The following is an 11,049-nucleotide window of genomic DNA, read 5'->3' on the forward strand; positions in this document are numbered from 1 at the left end:
AGGAGCGCCTGAGACAATTAGAAGAACGGCAGAAGCTAGAGCAGCATCAGGAACAGCCTGAGTGGCAGCAGAGAAAGCAGGAGTAGTTTGACCAATCGCAGATAGGACAGTTCCAGTTGCAGCAACCGATCGAGCGCGAGGGAGAAGCTACAATGGAGCCTGAAGCACCTGCGAGTTATCTGGGTATCGTGCCAAAGCACCAGGAACAGCATCATATCCAGGTTGTGGATACAACTGTTCTCGAAGGGTTTGCAACGAATGAACGACGGAATGTTGACCCGTCGGCAAGTTTAACCGCCAACAACGCGAGACCATCAGGCAATTAAGTCAAAGCTTCTTCGAATGCATCAATCCGGCCATCGAAACCTCGAGATTTGCAAGCGAAAGCCCTGAAAGCCAGACAAGCATTAGAGAGAAAGCAGCTGGAAGAACGGTTGGCGTTGGAGCGTGAGATGTTATTGGAGATTATTGGAGATTAGCGACTCCAATGAAGAGTCGATCACAAGTATCGAAAAGATCAACGAGTGGTTGGATAAAACGGACATAGGACGAGAAGCAAGAAATTCTTCGGATGATGTTTCGTTACCGGTGTGGCCTGTTCGGTATATAAGAGTCTTCCTTATTCGGCTCGGTCCATGGCTGCACGTCGCCAACCTCGCAGTCTACGGAGGGTCCGCAAGTCATCTTCCACCTGATCGATCCACCTTTCCCGCTGCGCACCTCGGCTTCTTGTGCCCGTCGGATCGTTGTCGAGAACCAATTCCATCGGGTTACTGTTAGACATCTGTAAGACATTCTGGCTACGTGCCCGGCCCACCGCAGTCATCCGATTTCCGCTATCTGCACCCCACCATAGATGGTACGCAGCACTTTTCTTTCGAAAACTCCAAGTACGCGTTGGTCCTCCACGAGCATCGCCCAGGACTCGTGTGCGTAGAGGACTACCGGTCTAATGAGCGTTTTATAGATTGTCAGTTTGGTACGACTTTCAGCCACAATGTGTCTTCGAATTTCTCTGCTGGTATCCTTTTTCACCAGTGACCCCAAGTACACAAATTCTCATGTATATCATGTACATTATCATTAACATGTCTTCGACGTGTTGATGACTAGTCCATAGACGAACGAGTATGACGTCACAATTGCGATCCGAGCAACAGAGTGTGTGACGTCAAATTCGCGTGGTGCATTGGGAAAAAACACACTAAATCGAAATTACTCAACCGTGTCTCCGCTCGTCTATAGAACCTATATACCGTTCCTCCGTATTACCCCTTCCAAAGCGATGTTGAATAGCAGACACGAAAGACCATCACCTTGTCGTAACCCTCTGTGCGTTTCTAAGGGACTCGAGAAACTCGAACTACGCACATCACCCGATCTATCGTCGTTTTTATCAACCGTCAGTCAGTTTATCCGAAAATCCGTGTTCGCGCAATAGCTGCCATAGCTGGTCTCAATTGTATCATATGCAGATTTGAAGTCGATGAATAGACGATGCGTGGGCACGTTGTATTCACGGCATTTCTGCAGTACTTGGCGAATGGTGAACACCTGGTCCGTGGAGGAGAGTTCGCCCATAAAACCCGCCTGGTACTGCCCCATGAACTCTTTTGCAATTGGTGCTAGTCGACGGCATACAATTTGGGTGAGTACCGTGTAGCCGGCGTTCAGCAATGTGATTGCGCGGTAGTTTCTACAATCCAGCTTATCGCCCTTTTTGTAGATGGAACTCACGACAACTTCCATCCACTCCTGCGGCAAAATTTCCTCCTCCCGAATCTTGGTAATGACCCAGTGCAGTGCTCTAGCCAGTGCGTCACCACCGTGTTTAAATAGCTCTCCTGGTAGTTGGTAAACTCCAGGGGCTTTGTTGTACTTCAGCCGGCCAATCTCCTCCTGGATTTCCTGGAGATCCGGAGCCGGTAGAATTATGTCCTGCGTGCGTTCTCCTAGGTCCATCACCATACCGCCATCTTCGTCTGCCACATCACCATTCAGGTGTTCTTCGTTCTTCGAGGATTCGTATGATGTCACCACCGAAAGCCGAGAAGTTAAAGACCACTATCGACTTCGGTATTGCGGTACACAATTTTTGTACGACCATGCATGGTTTGAACGCGTTCAAAAATGAGAACTAAACGCAGTATTTATTGAAGAACGGATAAACATTTTTTAACGATGATCCAAGATTGCTGAGATCAAGTTCAGTTTTTTTTCGAACGAACTGGTGGTTCTTCGTACGCGTACATCACTATCTACAGATACATTTTCAATATCAATGCGAGCACACCAATCAGTCACTTCTCCCACATTTCACTCACTGTGTATGAAATATTTATCCATAGAATACTCGGCTTAACACGTTATACGGTTATATCTGTTCTTTTTATTTCAACCAAAGGTAGAATATAAGATGGACAGTTTTCCAGCAACCCAGACCCTAATGGACACCGCTCATAGAGTTCAACACAATTCGTTCCATTCAGGCCTTGTAACCGTGCATCGTAGTAGCTTTGGTCCAGTTGTTCCGGTTTGTATGGTCTAAAAATTAAAGCATTATATTTTTTTTGTAATTTCAAGACACTGCTAGGCACGATACTCACGTAAAATTACATCCATCAGTTCACCAAAACGCCACTATCGTAGAGCGGCGTTTCGGCTACCTTGCATATTGTTCGAAAAACACATTGATGCCAATTGGTGCCGTAAGAATCGAACATCCTTTCAAGAAGCTGGTACAGCTGGATGCGACTGTTGTCTACATAGTCGTTATTCAGTCGGTTTTTGAAGATGCTGGTCGGCACTGGCCAGATGATCGTCGATGGTATGTTATAGTTGGCTTGAAAGTTCATAGCCATGTTGATGCTGCGAGTCAATTTGTGATGGAAATGGACCGGCCAAAGTGAACCGAGAATAATTTTGGCAGTTCCGCCGTTTGGACTGAATGACACATATCGCTTTTCTCGCTGCTGTGACAGAGATTCTGTGTAATTCGCGGAGCACGTTTGCAGCATAAGAAAAACCGCCAAGCACTTTGCGAAATTGATCATGATGGAATGACAGCTGGTGAAACACTACTGAACGCGCAACGACGTAGTCTAACTAATTTATTGATTTTATCACTATTAGCGTCTAATTGTCAGTCGGTAACGCTTACCGTACCAAATAGAATTGAAGCCCGCCTTCACGCAAAACAAACGATTGGCTAAAGGAACAAAAAACAGAAACCGGTGCTTGACATCACACTTTTCACTATGATATGCAACAAGCTACGTCAGACGACCTGGTTGTCCACAAATTTTTCATTGATCGTCATCACGTGAACAGTTCGCTACTAAACGGCGCGTGTTGCGTTGGTCATGCGTGAGAACCAGTGTTGTAAAATGTCATCCGTGTACCATTTGGCTAATTTGCCCTATACCTTTTTTGGGGTCCTTAAACACTTGATTTTTTCGCCATAACGCGTGAGTGATCCAACATTTCTATCCAAAAGCTTTTGCTCTGAATGTAAAGCTTGTTACAAAATCTCTTTTGAATATGATTTTGTGTATATTTACAAGTATTTCTTGTTAGATAAAGAGACAATGACATATCATGAATTCAAATTCAGCCCCTGATTTTTTTTCCCGGTAAATTGACATTTTTGAGCACTGGTGAGACCCACACTTCACAATATGGTGTGATGCGAATGATGCCAGATTCGTAGATTTTGTTGTAGAAGGTTTCATTTATTTGACCACGTTTGAAATTCTTCGAATGATTTTACATTGCATTAATGAGATTTTGGTTCTCATACATGCGAATACATATGCAGATACTCTCATCCAGCATATGTAAGTTTTTCTCAGGATTTTTCAGTACTTACTACAATCTACAGAGCAAGGCAATTTTGTAGGTTTTTAATACCTGGAGAAAGGCATACATACATTTTTATCTAGTGAGTACATATGTATATGTCCAGTACACCATGATAAAGGCATTTACTTGCAAGTAAAGAGATTGAATGATGGGAAAAAAGCAAAAAAACTCTAAGCTCTCGTCAAGACTGTAATTAGAGTACTACAAAGTAAGTGAAGTAAACAAATGTGTAGTAAATAATGCAATTTCAAATAAGGTAAGCGAATAAAGGCTAGAATACATCAAATTGATTAGTAACGCTTACTAAAAGTGAACTATATTCGTTGCTGTTAAATTTAGATCAACAAAGTACATAAAATTCTAACATCTTTGATTAGATTGTATTTTGATATCTATACTGCCGTCATAACAATAAACATCACGGAGAAATGGGAAAACTCAGAAATGGGTGATTTTTCACCCACCTTCGAGATAAGTGGACTAACCCACAAGGTGGGTAAAACGTCTGTACCCATAAGTGAGTACGACCCTTGTACGTCAAAATGGATGTGCATTTTTCACCCACCTTCTCAAATCAAGATTTTCGCCAGATGGGTGAAAAATACCCATCTACATAAAAAATAATATTGCGAAATTTTTAGATAATTCAATCTATTATTTAAAACTGAAATAATAATGAAAATCACACGACATGCTAGTCAATTGTTGTTTATTTAATTGCTATAATTTTACATTGCACATTTCAACTGAATAATAAAATGTATTTATAATGAAACGATGTGATTTCCTCATCTTCACCACAATGTTCCCGATATACATATTTTTGTTCACTTTTGTTGGATTGATTTATTCCTTGGAGAAACTTCCTTTCGGCAGCGGAGGACGACAATCTGTACACATTCAGGGAGGAACCATACGCTATTTCCGGGGCACCAGGGCTTGGGCCAATACGCTTCTTCTTTTTCTCCATGACGAATGATCATCCTCAGATCTTAAAACAAAAAAAGAAATCTCATATAGAAACGGGACAATTTATATTTAGATAAGGCTTACCTTTTGGCTATTGATAGTACATATAAACAATTTTAACTATTTTACATAAAAAACGATATTTCCACGAAAAATTACGCTTACTATGAAGCGACAATCTTTGGCTTTGTCAAAATTGTTAAGTTTATTTTCAGCCAAAATAGAGTGAAGAAGACCCACTTTAATGACCACATAAAACATCTTCAAGGTGGGTGCTTTTAGCACATTTTCATAAATTTGAAATCACCCACTTTTTTGACAGCTCCATATATCTATTCAAGGTGGGTGATTTTGAAACATAAAATGTGTAATCTCAAATCTCCGTGATCAGAGAATGTGGCAACACTGTGTGTTGAAGGAAATTAATGATGAGTCACTTTCTCTGTCATTCGTTTTACACGAAGCTATAGCCGGTTCAGTTTAGATTGGGATAGGAACTGATCATCAAAGTATTTCTAGTCGGTCACGCTATCGTTTCGAACAGTCATGATATTGGCGCTTTCTTACTTTGATCATTTCGTGTAGAAATTATTAGTGTTCAAACAGTTGGTGCTTTTTTTTTGTTTACATTTGAGATTAATTTGTTACAATGAGATGGAAATGGGAACAGTTACCCTACTATTTCGCAACGTGAAATTTTCAGCACTTTCGGCGTTGGAGACTTGTGTGCATCTTGGAAATCATCTATATGGGGCCGAAATTTGCATAAACGAATAAAAAATAGGCAAAATCTGAACAACTTGAGTGTGGAAAACTAAATACCTACTGATTCGGATGTTAAAATTATCTGGTAGGCTGCTGCAGACGTTTTTCCACGAAACAGGTGCGTTGTGAACTCCCCGTGAGAGTGGGCCGCAGTTGTATGGGAAAACGCAAACTTCATACAATCAAGTGAGATCAAGGTTGTCCTGAATAATTTTGTGACCCCAATCAACTGCACAGATGTTGGGCTATATTGGTTGCGTTCCTGCTTTCCGCATCGCTTTATAAATTTATATGGAGATTAATATGAGAAAACGTACTTTTTTGCCTCTAGCGGCTTCAATTTATCATAAATCACGTGACTCAATATGTTAGTATATGATCCAAAATATGCCATACGATTTTTCCGAAGAAGGTGCGTTGCTAAAACGTCCGCAAAAAAAAGAAAAAGAAGTTATTAAGCGTCAAAGATTAATTGTTCAAATTATATGCAAGTAGGGTAACCGTACCCTTAGTGGAGGTAGCACCAATAGTGGAGGTAGTGGGGTTTTGATGACATTTATCATATTTACACACTTAATGATGGTTTCAGTTGATGCGTCGTGCTTCAAATATCCTGTTAAATGCAACTTATCTTAAGATTTCACTTGAAAAACTATTGAAAATAATGATTTTCCTTAACAAAATTGACTCCCTTGCACCTATAGTGGAGCAACTGTACCAATAGTAGCGAGTCTCATTAGAAACCAATGGATAGCACCACTATGGGAACCAAAATTAATTTTTACCGCCACTAAAGGAACAGTGTACCCATAGTGGTGCAAGTAATATTTGGTAATTGTTGATGTTAAATGACATCTATCTCATTTTTGTTAGCAAATTTATTAGTTAATCTATTGACTAAGATATTAAAGCTGTAAATTTCCCATAATTATCAATTTTTTAAAAATATTTTCTTTTGTGGATCTACTAATACCTCCACTATTGGTACCGTTACCCTAATCAATGTTTCTGCCTGCCTTACTGGGCTACTAGGCTAGGCCAGCGCTAGGCTGGCTACTATGCTGGGCTAGATAGATAATTTTGAATTTGCAATCAGTTAGCAGTCAGTTTTCGGCATCCGTATTGGGTTATAATTTTACACAATGTGCCATTTGGTTTACGATGATCTGGAACCTCTAGGAGTAAAAATGCAACAATGTACTTTTTCCTATATTAATATCCATACAAACTTCAAGCGCGATGCCGAAAGCGAGGAAGCGAGGCTCAGATTTATCCTACCCCGACAGGAAGTTCTCCGGCATTGAGATTTCCCTCGGAACCGACGACGCGCTTCCGTGCAAGGCTTGTTGAATATTCTTCTCCACTCTTTACATTTCTTTGGTGTTTTCCAGATCGGAGCGGATCTGGAGCGCTTTCTTACTTCAGCGAATGACCGGTCGAGTGTTGAAGTCGGTCCAGAGATTCCGGGTGGAGCATAGCGTCCGGTTCAATGGTGCTCCGACGACCCCAAAACCAGTACTATAACGCGTCACGGTCTACTCGGCCTAGACCCCGACGAAGGATCTAGCCTACTCCGACTAGAAGCTCCCCGGCGGTGGAAACTCTCCGAAACCAATCTTCTGCAATCTTGAGCCATTAAGCTCCCGGCTCGATCGCGGTTTACTCAGATAGTCCCCGGATCTTTCCTACCCCGACAGGAAGTTCCCCAACGGCAGAAGCTTCCTCGTAACCGACCGTGCTACTGTGATCGCTTCCAGATGCCCTCTGGCCTTCACGCCATTTTCGCTGCAGCGACATGATCTGTGTTATCGCTATGCCTACTTTGTTCCACGTATTCTCGTTCTTGCATATTTGTTGCACGATGTTCTCTAGGCGTATAAAGACTGTTCAGTTTATAAAGATGACACTTTGTATTGTCGTTGTTTTTTCAAACTATCAATCTTTTTAGAAATCTGTTTTTTTTTTCGTTAAATATATTATCTGACCTTCTACAAATCCAATGATCAACGAAACAATTTTAACTCATAAGATGGGGGAAGCCTACATCAGACTGAAAAGAGAAGCCAAGCGAATCGGACTAGTCATCAACACGTCGAAGACGAAGTACATGATAGGAAGAGGTTCAAGAGAAGACAATGTGAGCCACCCACCGCGAGTTTGCATCGGTGGTGACGAAATCGAGGTGGTAGAAGAATTTGTGTACTTGGGCTCACTGGTGACTACCGAAAATGATACCAGCAGAGAAATTCGGAGACGCATAGTGGCTGGAAATCGTACGTACTTTGGACTCTGCAAGACGCTCCAATCGAATAGAGTTCGCCACCGTAGTCCTCTACGGACACGAGACCTGGACGATGCTCGTGGAGGACCAACGCGCACTTGGAGTTTTCGAAAGGAAAGTGCTGCGTACCATCTATGGTGGGGTGCAGATAGCGGACGATACGTGGAGCAGGCGAATGAATCACGAGTTGCATGAGCTGCTGGGAGAACCATCCATCGTTCACACCACGAAAATCGGACGAATGCGGTGGGCCGGGCACGTAGCCAGAATGTCGGACAGTAACCCGGTGAAAATGGTTCTCGACAACGATCTGACGGGCACAAGAAGGCGAGGTGAGCAGCGGGCAAGGTGGATCGATCAGGTGGAAGATGACTTGCGGACCCTCCGTAGACTGCGTGGTTGGCGACGTGTAGCCATGGACCGAGCCGAATGGAGAAGACTCTTATATACCGCACAGGCCACTTCGGCCTTAGTCTGAATAAATAATAATAATAATTATCATTCATGTGTATTACTTGTGTTAGTAATTGAAAAGGCTTGAAGCTTTATGTTACGATTTCCTGAAATAAACAATAAGTAAATAAATATGTTATGCTAACAAGAAGCATACTTTGCACTCTGATGGTATATTGGTTAATGAAATTGAAAGCTTTAGAAGTGAACACTCCCGTGAAGTCACTTGAAGGGTTGAACAAAAATAAAACATGCCATTCATTAGGTAGCAAAATGAAGTGTATGTATTGATATTTTCGAATAGATTTTAGCCATAACGTTTAAGCTTTTTCATTACGTGTTGATTTGAAACTTAGAAAAAACATACGAGCATGCTTGATTTCAGTTAGATGCCCACGTTTTTCTTTACTAAACAAAAAATGGGCAGCATGTCGTCGCTTGAACACGCGTCCTTGTGTTCAAAATGCATCTCGACTATGGGTGTAAACACCTTTAAGCTGGCCTTTTTCGCACACCAAGGTGTAACGGTATAACGAAAAATCTATATATTCACTATAAAATGCGAACTTTGAATAGTTGGCTCGCATGGCTTATTGTCATAAAGCAAACGGCTATGTGTATGTTTGTGCAAATTGTTTGCAACAAGCTGCATTTGACGGGAAATTCTGTCTATTGAAAGTTGGCCGTTGGCCGGATTTTCTGGCCGGATCTTATTTTTAAGCTTCTTAACATCCTGGACCATTTGCATCTCGAAATCTGCAAGCAGTGATCCCTAATTGCTCTTCAAGGTGCGTGTACATATGTAGTTTTTCAATAAACAAATGGTTTATTTGCGATGTGAGACTTTCCCTTTATACTTTCTAACGTATTATCACTCTAGTTGGGTATATCGAGGTTTTTAACTTTAAGAGCCGTTGTAAAGTACAACGCAACATGAGCAAGATCGCGTAAGTGATCCAAAGCCATGCAAGTCCTCACATAATGTTCTGGGTGGTTACAGAAGAAACAGGATCAGATTTTGGGTTGACCGAAAGAGTTTGGGGAGAGGGTGGTGGTATTATTGTGGATCCGGCATTTTGACTATGCGGAATATTCTCCTTACCAAAATGTTTACTGGGGCCGTCCAGAAACCACGTGGTCATATAGGGGGGGAGGGGAGGTTTGGAAAATGACCACGATAAGCCACATGGGGGGAGGGGGGTGTTGCTCTCGAACCACGTGGTTTTTTTTTAACACGAAAATTTTTGGTAAATAACAATAGCGGTGTAAAAAATACAAATCATCAAAATTTAATGATTTAATCATTAAACGCAAAGCGCATCTTAGGGCCGATGCCCACGTAGCGTCTTTTCAACTCAGTGTTAAAAAGAATTTAGCATTAAGCATCAGAAAACCCGTTAACGCAGCGTCGGTCGCAACGCCGATGCATATCTGAGTTATTTGGCCAACAGCTTTAGATCCTATTTCCATAAAAAAAAAATAAACGAAAAAGCAGGTTGCGTTTCAGTCTCAATTTTCACCAAAAAAGTGGGAAAGAAAAATGAAAAAATATTTTCTAAAAATTCCGCCGCAGATGGTTTTTGGCATCACGCCGCCGACACTTTTGCATCAGCGGACTACAGCTACAATTTTGAAAACTGTTCATGTTTTTACAATAATTCAAGAAAAATCTTCAAAAGAATGTCTTGTGGATATTCAGGAAAAATCCAGTAAAAAAATTTCCTGTAAAAACTTTGACCCTACTTCATACAATCCTGATAAAGTGCTAGCATTCAGAATGTTTTTTGAATAATTCTTTCTGGAAAATTTTGCTACAAATTGGTCATGAAAAAAAAAAACAAAATATCGCCAGTGTAAATGCCGAAAAAAATTCCATGTGAATTCTGTCTGAAAATTCAAAACAGTCTCGTGGGAAATACATATAATTTTCGGTGGAAAAAAATGTTCATATTTTCATATTTTTTTACATTCTAATGAATTTCTTCGACAAGTTCTTCCGAATCTTCACCAGAAATTCTATTTCATTTCCAAAATAAGTTTTTCGAACATTTTAGGGAGTGCACTTCAAAATGTTTAGTCTCCAGTTAGCCTTACGAGCAAAGGCATAGGATTGCCAATCCGGAGATGACGAGTTCGATTCTCGTTCCTGTCTAGGATGTTTTCGGGTGTCAAACATTGTCGACACCCTAGGTATAATGTATCCTTCGTACTTGCTACACAAGATATATAATCGTACAATTGCTGGCATTTAAAACTTTCAATTTATAACTGAGGAAATGCTAATAGAATAAAGTAAGTTGAAAAGCAGACCAACTTCCAGTTGGAATATGGAGCCATAGAAGAAGAAGAAGACTTCTAAATTTTTCAAGAAAAAATCTTCTGAATTTTCATGAGAAATTAAATAGCCAATGCCACATGAAACACTTTGATATTACCGTTGATTTTTTGTTTTTGGATTTTTGTTTTCAAATTTGGAATTTTGAAATGAAATTTTTTACGATCTTTGTGAATTCTATCACATTTTTTAAATTTTCCAAATATTTTTTTTATTCGAGGCATTATTTAGAATTTCGACGGAAGAGTCTATGGATTATCTTCAAAAAATACTTTGGATTTTCAAAGAATAAATCTTTAGAATTCTCAAGGTTCGTGTTTTTTTTTAATTTGCACCATAAATTCTTCCAAAATTTCATGGAAAATTCATTCTTCTTCGGAAAGTC

At 40.6% G+C, this 11,049-nt stretch overlaps 1 pseudogene; it reads right to left on the minus strand.

The window, feature by feature from the left end:
- Positions 1 to 2,366: 2,366 nt before the first annotated feature.
- On the minus strand, positions 2,367 to 3,053 carry LOC134209906 (uncharacterized; annotated as a pseudogene).
- Between the last annotated feature and the right edge of the window lie 7,996 nt (positions 3,054 to 11,049).

The sequence above is a fragment of the Armigeres subalbatus genome, chromosome 2, assembly GCF_024139115.2.
Source record: "Armigeres subalbatus isolate Guangzhou_Male chromosome 2, GZ_Asu_2, whole genome shotgun sequence".
NCBI lineage: Eukaryota > Metazoa > Arthropoda > Insecta > Diptera > Culicidae > Armigeres > Armigeres subalbatus.